Here is an 11,117-nt window from a genome sequence, read left to right as displayed (position 1 = left end):
CCGAGGTCCCGACTACGCTTCCCGAAGCCCCAACCGTGCTACCTGAAGCCCCAACCGTGCTACCCGAAGCCCCAACCGTGCTTCCCGAAGCCCCGACTGTGCTTCCCGACGCCACGACTGTGCTTCCCGACGCCCCGACCGTGCTTCCCGACGCCCCGGTGCTACCCAAACCCAGTGAGATGGCACTTGGTGATGCTAGTACTGCTGACGAACCCATGAATGAAGAACTTGTCATACTGACCAAAAAACGGAAAGCACCACTAACAAATAGCCCCGATGGTGCGATAAAGAAGGCTGTCTTGGGCAGAGACACTGTCTCTGCAAAAGAGGGCAAAACGTTTACAGCAAACGAAAATATCGAACGCCAAAGTGGTAAAGAAGATGTTACTGATTTCCCAAGCTCTGAGAATAAAGCCGACATTGATCCGAACAATGCGGCCATTTTTGAGCCTGAACGCGAAACCCCACCGGTCCCCCCTCCAGTAGCTGAGCGGACTGGTGACCAAACAAATTGCTCTGTCTCACAAACAGAAATCGTAACCCCGGCTACGCAGAGATCTGCAGCCATTTGCCAAAGCACACATAAAGAAAGTAAGCACCAGTCTGCTCGTGAGTGTGTACCAGAGTACCCAACGAAATCTCAGGAGATGTCTCCAGAGGAGCTTGTGAGAGCTGCAAGTAAGGCCCAAGATCCAGGTGGGACATTATCAGACCTGTCAGAGTCTGAGGACGAGGTGGAAGTGACTGAGCTGTCACAGTCATCAGCATCTCAGTCACAGATACCCCCCCAACACATCGTGTCGTTTCTAGCCGAAACGTACAGACAGCGTAACATAGTCATTAAAGACTATTTTGACGATTTGGCTGCATTCATCCACACTGCAAAATCCATAATTAAAACGCCTGAACAATTTGACCTGAATAAGTCACAATACCACAGGTTAAGAAAATTCATCACACGTGCAGGTGTAGAGTGTTCCCAGCCACAGGCTGATTTCATCAATACAGGATGAAAACTATAAAACTTGCAACCTTAAATATTAACGGTGGTGGTGCTAGACACCTCCGCCAGGTTCAAGTAAAAAACATATTTCAACGGAAAAAGGTGGATGTGATCTTACTTCAAGAAACTCACATCACACCAAATGTGGAACATAACTGGCATCAACTTTTTAAGAGCCAATGCTATTTCAGCAATTTATCAGCTTCATCTGCTGGAATCGGCTTCTTGCTGAAGCCAGGCCTCGTGTGTGAGTCATGCCATTTTCAGGAGGTAATAAATGGTCGGCTTAGCTCTCTCAAACTAGTAAGCCATAACTTCCATTACACCATTTTTAATGTGTATGCGCCAAGTGATAGCGTAGAGCGTAAGTCCTTCTTCACCGCAATGATAAATCACTTAAGATCAGTTGATTTTGATCATTGTGTGTGTGTCGGAGGTGATTTCAATTGCACCTTCGACCCATCGGTTGACAGAAACTCTGCCGAACCCCATCCTGAGTCCCATGTACACTTATCCAATTTTTTTAGCACAATGGGCCTCGTTGATGTTTGGCGGTTGCACCACCCAAGCACATCCCAGTACACCTGGTGTCGATGCGCCAATAGTCGAGTATCCTTGGCAAGGCTTGACAGATGGTACATCAACGTACCCTTTAAAAATACTGCGGTTTCTTCAAATATTTTTCCTTCCGTGTTTTCAGACCATCATATGGTAACCCTAAACCTTTCCTTTCCTCAACCCGCAAGTAGGAGCGCTTATTGGAAGTTTAATGTTAGACTTCTAGAAGATGGTATGTTTAAGGAAGCCTTTCGTGTTTTCTGGGCAAGTCTAGTAGCAAAGAAATCTTCCTTTTCTTCATCCAGCATATGGTGGGATAACATGAAATCTCAAATTCGGGTTTTTTGTCAATGTTTCCAATCACACAGCACAAACGACAAGCACATTACAATGGCCCGGTTGGAATTGGATATTCTACATTTGGAGAATAAATTGGCTCATGAAAACAATGACGCCAATTACCGGTTATTGCTTGTAAAGAAAGCTCTTTTAAGGGAGTTAGTTCAAGAGAAAGCAGCCGGAACATTAATTAGACTTAGAATACAGAATGTAAAGTTATCAGACACCCCAAACAAGTCTTTCTTTCATTTAGAATCCTTAAGCAAGCCATCACGGCTAATCTCTTCTGTTTTGGACTCAAGAGGCAACGTTGTTGTCAACGAGGATGATGTTAGAATAAACATTATTGAATTCTTTACAAAACTTTTTGAGGAGCAGACTGTTTGTAATGATACAATGATGGATTTAACCTCTCACTTCCCCTCCCTAACTGAGGCTCAACGGTTGGAGCTTGACCTACCAATCACCCTCCTTGAGCTAACCTGTGCTCTTGCTGCCATGGATTCAGGGAAAGCTCCGGGTATTGACGGTCTACCTCCCGAATTCTTTCTGACATTTTGGGACCTTTTAGGCCCTGAGTTGCTGAATGTTTTGGACACTTCTATACAGACTGGTATAATGCCGCTGAGTCTAAGAAGAGCCGTAGTGTGCTTGCTCCCGAAAACTGAAGATCCCCGACTTTTGGTGAACTGGCGACCGATCTCCCTGCTGTGCATGGACTACAAGCTTTTTTCAAAAGTACTAGCTAATCGACTAAAAAAGGTTATTGGTGATCTAGTACTGCCAGAACAGAGTTACTGTGTTCCTGGAAGATCCATCCATGATAATATTTCTTTAATCAGAAATCTCATTGATGGTAACCGTGTTAAAGAAGACTTTGGAATGATGTCGCTTGATCTTGAAAAGGCATTTGACAGTATCGACCATAAGTTTATGCATCATGTGTTACAGGCATGCGGCCTCGGAGCAAACTTTCGTTCCTACATTTCCTTGCTATACACGGATGTATTTAGTTTAATTAAGATTAATAATGTGCTGGCTCCCCCCATCAAGGTTCGGAGAGGGGTCCGGCAAGGGTGCCCAGTCTCTGGTTTATTGTTTGCTCTTTCTTTAGAGCCTCTTCTCAATCTACTGAGAAAGAAGATTTCTGGAATAGCACTCACTCCCATGAGTGCACCGCTAACCCTATGTGCTTATGCGGATGACGTCTGCATCTTTGTAAAAGATAAGGATGATATTGATATCGTTGTTGAGTGCCTGTCAAAGTTTCACGCTGCCTCCTCTTTAAAAATCAATTGGAACAAGAGCAAGACGTTATGGATACCCTCCCTTTATCGCAACCTTCTTCAGCCTGTACCACAGCCGCCCCCATCCCTCCCCGCAGGGTTGCTGTGGGGAAGTGAGGGAATTAAGTACTTGGGCATATTCCTTGGTTCCCCACAGTATGCTCAAAGAAATTGGGACGGGGTAATTGAGCAAGTGGGAGAAAGATTGAACCGATGGAAAAGGGTTTTACCTCATTTGTCCTTCAAGGGCCGTGTGCTAGTGATCAACAACTTAGTTGCCACAATGTTGTGGCATAGGTTCATCTGCCTGCAACCGCCGGAGGCCCTACTCAAAGCACTCCAGGGCAAACTGGTGGACTTCTTCTGGGGAGGCTACCACTGGCTACGACCCGATGTGATATGTCGCCCCTCGGCTGAGGGTGGCCACAACCTCGTCGACATCAAAGCCCGCCTAATGGCCTTCCGGCTGCGGTCCATTCAACGTCTCCTCTACATGGAACATCTGCCAGGCCGGCTCCCTGCACGCCTTGTACTGCAGCGAGCGGGTAGGCTCGGGTACGGGTTTGAACTCTTTCAAATGAACCTCCAGCATGTCGACATATCGGTTCTCCCTGCTTTTTACCAAAGCCTCTTAAATGCCTGGCAGAGCCTTTCTGTGAGTCGTCAGGCGGACACATATGTAACGAAAATGCTGGCACACGAGCCTTTGTTCTATAACCCTCACTTTCCCGACATTCCAAAGAGTCGAGATTTTTGCCAACACTTTATAGCAGCTGGTATTGTGAAGGTGCGGCATCTCCGACATGACTCAGGGTATGGTTGGAAATCCGTAAGTGAAATCGCCGACCTGACAGGGATTTGGTCCCATAGGATGATTGCAAAAATTTTGAGGAAAATGATTCAGTTGGGACGGCAACTTGGCCTAACTTGGACTCGAGGTACAGAAGAAGATCTAAATGAGCCGACAGTGCCTAAATTAATTGTTGAACCCATTCAAAACGATTTGCCCCCTGTTAGCGATGGGTCAAAGCTTTTCCAGACAATGGACAGCAAGGGCATCTACAAGATGTGCCTCAAGCTGTTAAATGGGAACCCTTCGTTAAATGGAGTTACCCGATGGAAAGGATTGTTACCCGGAGGACCCCCCTCCGAACCTATCTGGGAAGCCATGTATAGTGAGCCCACATCCAAAAGAACAGGTGATCTCCAGTGGCGTTTGGCCCACTGGATTGTTCCCTCTAACACGTTTATTAGACATTTTTCTCCTGTATCTGTTTGTTGTCCCTTCTGTACAGTCAATGAGGACTTGTTTCACGCATTCATAGACTGTATCCGATTATTTCCTTTGTTTCATTGGTTGAATTACATTGCACATGAAATGCATGTTACTTTTTCTTTGAGAAGTTTCGTCTTTGGTTTTGCCCCTAAACAGAATCCTGCATCTAAACTGTTTAGTTTCCTAATAGCAACTGCGAAGCTTGCTGTTTATTTAACAAGAAAAGACAAACTATCTGGCAAACCGATAGAGCACTGCAATATCATGTTGTGTTTGAATGCATTAATCTCAGCAAGATTGAAACTGGAATTTACCCTGTCCAACGAGTCCGGAAATTTTCATAACTTTGTTGATACTTGGTGTGTTGGTGGGTTTTGTGAGGTTAAAGAAAATGAATTTAGAATACTGTTGTGAGATACTGATTGTTTTTTATTTGATGATCATTGGGTGCTTCTTCTTTTTCTTTTTTTCTTTTTGTTGGCATTATTGATTTTATTGCAAAACATGTATATTGTTACTTTTATATTTTTGTAATAAAAGGACTAAAAAGTCAAAGTCTCTCTCTCTCTCTCCCTCCCTCTCTCCCCCCCCCCCACCCTCTCTCTCTCTCTCTCTCTCTCCAAATTTGTGGGGGTTGTGGGGGTTACAGCTCGGCCCGGGGGTAAATGAGTGAACGGATCAATGCTGTAGCCCCAGAAAGCCGGCAACTCCAAAGCGTCATACAGATGGAGCACCTGTAAGATGGAGAACCTACAAGATGGGGCGCCTGCAAGATGGAGCACCTGCAAGATGGATAACCTGCCCATTACGATCGGCATTTTACCAACACCTCTGGAGTGGCTCACGAGTCCCCGAGTTCATCAAGGAAAACATATCGGAAAAGTGATATGATGTGATGCGTTCACAAACATTCCTCCAGCAGTGAACATGGTGACGTGTTACATGGTGCGTTCAGAAGGGAACACGGTTGGGAAGGACACGGATGCTCGGTCGCTCCCGGCTACTGGTTGTGCGAGGTTTATTTCCTGGTCTGTCCATTTGGATCGCATTGGGATCACCAATAAAAAATAAAATAAAAAAGTCTCTCTCTCTCTCTCTCTCTCTCTCTCTCTCTCTCTCTCTCTCTCTCTCTCTCTCTCTCTCAGTTCTTTGTGAGTTTTCCTCCTCTCCTGTCCCCCCCTCCCTCTCCTTTCCATCCTGTGTACTTTGGCATTTTGTTTTCATCCTTTCTACACCTTTGTCTTCAAGAGAGAGAGGTTTGAGAGCGGACCCATTTTGGGTGCGGCCTACCCGCTTCGACGATGCTATGTAAGCCTTTTTGTGCTTATAATGCACGTCTATTATTTATTCTAGTTTGATTTATTTCGGTTTGGTACCTGCTTGTCCGGTTCGGGAAGGGATTTAAAAAGATCTCCAAACAACTTGAAATCAATCATTCGACTGTCCGGAAGATCATCTACAAGTGGAGAAGATTCCAAACAACTGCCAACTTGTTAAGGCCAGGCCGCCCCAACAAGTTCAGCCCGAGAGCAGACCGCAAGATGCTGAAAGAAGTCTCGAAGAATCCCAGAATGTCATCACGGGACCTACAGGTAGCTCTTGCCACTATTGATGTCAAAGTGCACGAGTCTACCATTAGAAAGAGGCTGCACAAATTTGATCTACATGGGAGGTGTGCCAGGAGGAAACTTTGCTGTCCAGAAAGAACATCAGGGCAAGACTAAAGTTTGCCAATGAACACCTAGGTAAAGACCAGCACTTCTGGAACAATGTGCTCTGGACAGATGAGTCAAAGGTAGAGCTATTTGGCCACAGTACCAGAAGACATGTTTGGCGAAAACCAAAGACAACATTTGACCACAAGAACCTGATACCAACTGTAAAGCATGGTGGTGGAAATATTATGGTTTGGGGCAGCATTGCTGCATCAGGGCCTCGGCAGCTCACCATCATAGAATCCACTATGAATTCTTCATTGTACTCGAGGGTGCTTGAGGATAATGTGAGGCCATCTGTCGGAAAGTTGAAGCTCAATCGAAGGTGGACCTTGCAACATGACAATGACCCTAAACATACCAGGAAATCCACCAAGGAATGGCTGAAAAGAAATAAATGGAGGGTTCTGGAATGGACAAGTCAAAGCCCTGATCCAAATCCCATCAAGATGATGTGGGGGGATTTGAAACGAGCTGTGCATGCAGGAAACCCCTCAAACATCGCACAGCTGAAAGAATTCTGCATGCAGGAGTGGGCAAAATTTTCTCCCAGTCGATGTCAGAGACTGGTAGACAGTTATAAGAAACGCCAACTTGAGGTTGTTTCTGCCAAAGGGAGCAATACCACATATTAGAGCCAAGGGTGTACTTACTTTTTCCACATGCGAAATTTGCATTTATGTTTATTTAAATTGTACAATGGACTACAAAATGTAAATGTTTCATGATATTTGTTATATTATATCACCTTTATCTTTCAATATTGTTGAAATGAAGATCAAATAGCTGTATGTTGAAATATGTTGAAAAAGTCAAAACTTTACATGGGGTGTACTTACTTTTTCACATGACCGTAGCTCCCAGCACTGTATTTTTACCTAATAATTTATATAAGTGGTTCAACAATCTACCCATCCTTGTGCTTCTCACCCATGATAATCAAAGACAGATCATACATCTGAAGAAAATTCTTTTTTCACGATCCGAGGATAGCTTGTCTGACTTTAATAGAAACTGCTCAGTGGCGCCCCCCTTCAAGTGGCGCCCAGGGCATGTGCCATACCTGCCATACCTCAGGTGCGCCACTGATGGGGATGGAGTTGGGGGTCTGGGTGTCAACGTGGTGCTATGGGTGTCCAAGGTGTGTGGACCATGTCTTCTGGGTGGGTCTCCTGGTGGAGCATGGCTGTCGATTTGACCTTGGTGTGGTCAAGTGTGGGTGGGCACTGGGGGCTGCAGTTGTGTGGACTGGGGGATGTGGGTGGTTTTTGTGACGTGAGGTGAATGCCACACAGGGCGACCGTCTGCCCCAGGGCCGAGGTTGTGTGAGTGAATGTTGTTGGCAGCAGGTGTTCACCACATTGGCCAGCTGGGGCTAGTGCAGCTGTGTTCCTCACAGGGGGGCCGAAGGATGGATGGTGGGTCGCACCCTTATGGACACTAATGGGCCATGTTGGCATTTTGACTGCTCACCTTGTCCCGATGACCTTTGCACGGTGGAGTAGCGGAGCTGTCGTAGCCAAATTTAGTCGTTCAGAACAGTTCGCCGTTGGATGCGGATCCACATACCTGCCAGTATAGTGGGGACAAAAGTGAAATTTGGTAAAAATGTGGTTGGCCCAATGGGATAAATTTTGGGATTTTGAGGGTGGATGGCACATTGGACCTGACCAACCAGTGATTAGCTGCTCATCAAGGTAGAAGTAAGGCCTTGAGGGTTACTGTCCCAGGCTTCAGGACTTGCTTATTAAATTGAGGACATGTAATTTGGAGTTGGGGGCGGGTGAGAGTGATGACATGGCCGGTGAGGGGGATGGAATGTGTGCCACAGATTATTGTGGGTGGCGTTTGTTTTTGTGTTGTGGTTATGTGTTTTTATGTGGTCGTGAGTTTCGAAATTGAAATGTGTGAGTGGTGATTATTGAAATGTTATTTTTGAAAGATGTAATGGTGAAATGTGAATGGGATTTCACAATAGCAGGCCATTGCAACTTTTGTAACACCTTTTGTACCATCTGTGGAAATGTGTTGGAAAATTGAATGGCAGCGGGGGAGGAAATGTGTTTTGGGGATTTTGTGGGTGGGGAAGGTGTGTGTGTCCGCAGGTACAGATCAAGCTCTGAGGAGCGATGCCTGCGACCTCCCTCTGCGGCAATTACCCCTGGCAGCCAGTGGTATCTGGAAATTGGAGCTCGTCGGTGAAGGGTCTGTTTGGGCGCCTTGGGGTAACGGAGACTCCCGGTGACCCATGTGGCTGCACTGAAGCAGGAGGCCACGGAGCCTGATGTGTGGAGACCCCCACTGGTGGGGTAACGGCAGAAAGGGCTGTTTGACTGTCATGGGTCAAGAGGTAGACGGGGGGGAGGGCAATTAATTTGTAAGTCAAGTGACTTGTTTTTGGACTGCGGGCACCACAGCCTTAAGCGCCCCCGCCATCTTACTTGTGCAGTACCTCCCCGCTGCCTAGTAGAAATGAACACACACACGAATATGACACCTATGCCATGGTCCTGCAGGGGGGGGGGGGGCGAAGTAAGTGTTCTGTGATTTTTGAAATGTCATGTCACTCACCTGTAACACCTGGACATGGCCCACGGAAATTTAGGGGTGCATTGGGATGGTCCCTCAGGTAAGGTTGCATTTAGTGGCATCCACCGGGGGATGTGGTCTGCAGGATGGGGGTGTACAAATGTTTATTAGAGTTTTGAATTTTTGAAGTTTTGAATAAGGTTAAGGGTTGTGGTTGTTATTTTTGTGTGTTGTTTGTTTCCCCCCACCACAGGAGCAACGAATCAAAATGATTGTACATATTTGCATGATTGTTTAAGAAGATTAGCATGTTAAGGCGAACAGGTAGGTAGCTCCGGCTCACTTCCCACAGCCCTCCTGCTTTATTTCATAGGCTAATTAAGTGTGAGACAGCAAGTGTTAAGACTGGAATGGTAGCACCTGAAGTGAAACTTGCAGGAGCTACGGTTCCAGGAGGGTGGGGGAGGGGTGCTGTCTTATGTGGGGGGGGGGGGAGGGGGGAGGGGAAGAGGAATATCTAGATCCAGGTAGATCTGGATAGGTAGGTACCCGACTGTCTTGATAGGGAATCTACCTGCAATAAGAATTGCGTATCTGTGGCCCTGCCATGAGGGGGTGGGGCATGCTAATTAGTACAGGGATTATGGGTAAAATTTCTTTGTTTGTCGTTCCCTCTGTGAGCAATCCAGTGTCCCTTATGGCAACGCACTCACACAGACACGTAGATAGGCCCTTAGTACACCACGTTAATTAAATCCCCTCCCTTACAATAAAACAAACCCGAAAGACAAGCAGGAAGCGGTCGCGTACAACGCCGGCATGGGCATCAAACATCATGCAAGGCAGGCAATAGCCACGCCCAGGGAACGTGCGATTGGTTGGTGGAAGGGAGCGGCACACTGATTGGCCACCAACCATGGACACCTCGACCGATCAGTGCGGAAGGCGCCAAACCATTACTTAAAAGCAGGTCGCTAGTTGGAGAACAAGCGCCTGTGACGTCAGAAGGCGGGAAAGACCACAAAGAAGGGAGGGCCTGATTTGTAACGCGGGAGAATTGATGTCAGATCACGGGGGACAAAACGACTGGCTGGCGGGTTTTCTGGGACTTCGGTGGGTTCGGTAATCGTCTTCCCTGGTACTTCTTCCCTGCGTTCTTCCCTGTTCGGTTGTGGTCTTCTACCCTGCGTTTTTCCGTGGTTCTTGTCGACTTCCCTGGGTTCTACTTTGTGCCCTTGGTGCTTGGTGCTTGGAGCGCGGCTTGGTGCTACGAACCACAGGACCTCGCGTGCGACCGACGAGCGGGGCGAGTGGGAGGCTCGGGGCCTAGCAGAGCGGGAGCGAGGCGGTCGGAGGCTCCGGCGATTCCTGACGGACACATCCAACAAGACTGAGATAAGCTCGCACCCACGAACGCACAACACAATGATTTGTTTATTTAATTCATTCCCCTGTGCTGTTGTTGAAGTGAGTTGTGGTGACGTCCCGATTTGGGACATTTATTTACCGACGCATTATTTTCCTGTCCCGCTAATTATTGTAAATAAATCCTTGTATTATTTTCTTTCTATTCAAAACCCTGTGTTCGTGTGAGTTCATTCCATGCAGGATCGAGGACTGCCGTCGGGGCGTCAGGTAAGAGCTTGCCGCTTCTTCCTCCCGTGCTTTTATAGTCGAATCTGTCATTGATCACCGCCTCCATTTAAGTCCGTTTGGGTCATCCGCGATCCTACAGTATTAACCGAGGAATTTGTGCGACAATATTATTCAAGGCTATCGCCGCACAGCTCAGCTAAAAGTCAACGCGTTGGAGATGATGCTTGGTCAAATCGGCAATAATTTCCCAGTCATTGCAAGCAACACGATCGTCCGTGATTCCGTGTCCTTAGATCATACATGGCAAGTCATCCGCCTGCATATCGGTTTTCAGTCGACCGGCGCACATTTCCTAGATTTGTCTGATATCTGTTTAGAACCAGAAGAACGCCCAGAAGACCTGTACCAGCGCTTGGCAGCTTTTATCGACGACAATGTGTTCCGCCATGATGGAGGTATCTCGCACCATGGTGAAGTTCTTGCAGATGACGAGGTGTGAACTCCATCCCTCAAAAATGTCGTCGTCCACAGCTGGCTTCAACTAATCCACCCGACGCTCCCGAAAATAGTCAAACAATGTTATGGTACTGAACTACGTTTTCGTACATTGGCTTTCATTAAACCAGAAATCTCGCTGGCCCTGCTGTCCTTGTTAGATGAAATACGGTCCGGTGAAGATACAACAGTCATGGGGGCCTGTCTTTCTAAAAGGTAAAAGAGAACTGTCTTTCCATTAATAACATCTACTCCTAAATCAAGATACAAACCTTCTCAGTGCTCCCAAAGATCCTGGCCATTATGTCACCAAGTGGGGC

Source organism: Myxine glutinosa, chromosome 1 (assembly GCF_964187855.1).
Source record: "Myxine glutinosa chromosome 1, kmMyxGlut1.1, whole genome shotgun sequence".
In the NCBI taxonomy this organism is placed as follows: Eukaryota; Metazoa; Chordata; class Myxini; order Myxiniformes; family Myxinidae; genus Myxine; species Myxine glutinosa.
The sequence above is the reverse complement of the archived record's forward strand: the minus strand, read 5'-3'. Positions refer to the sequence as shown.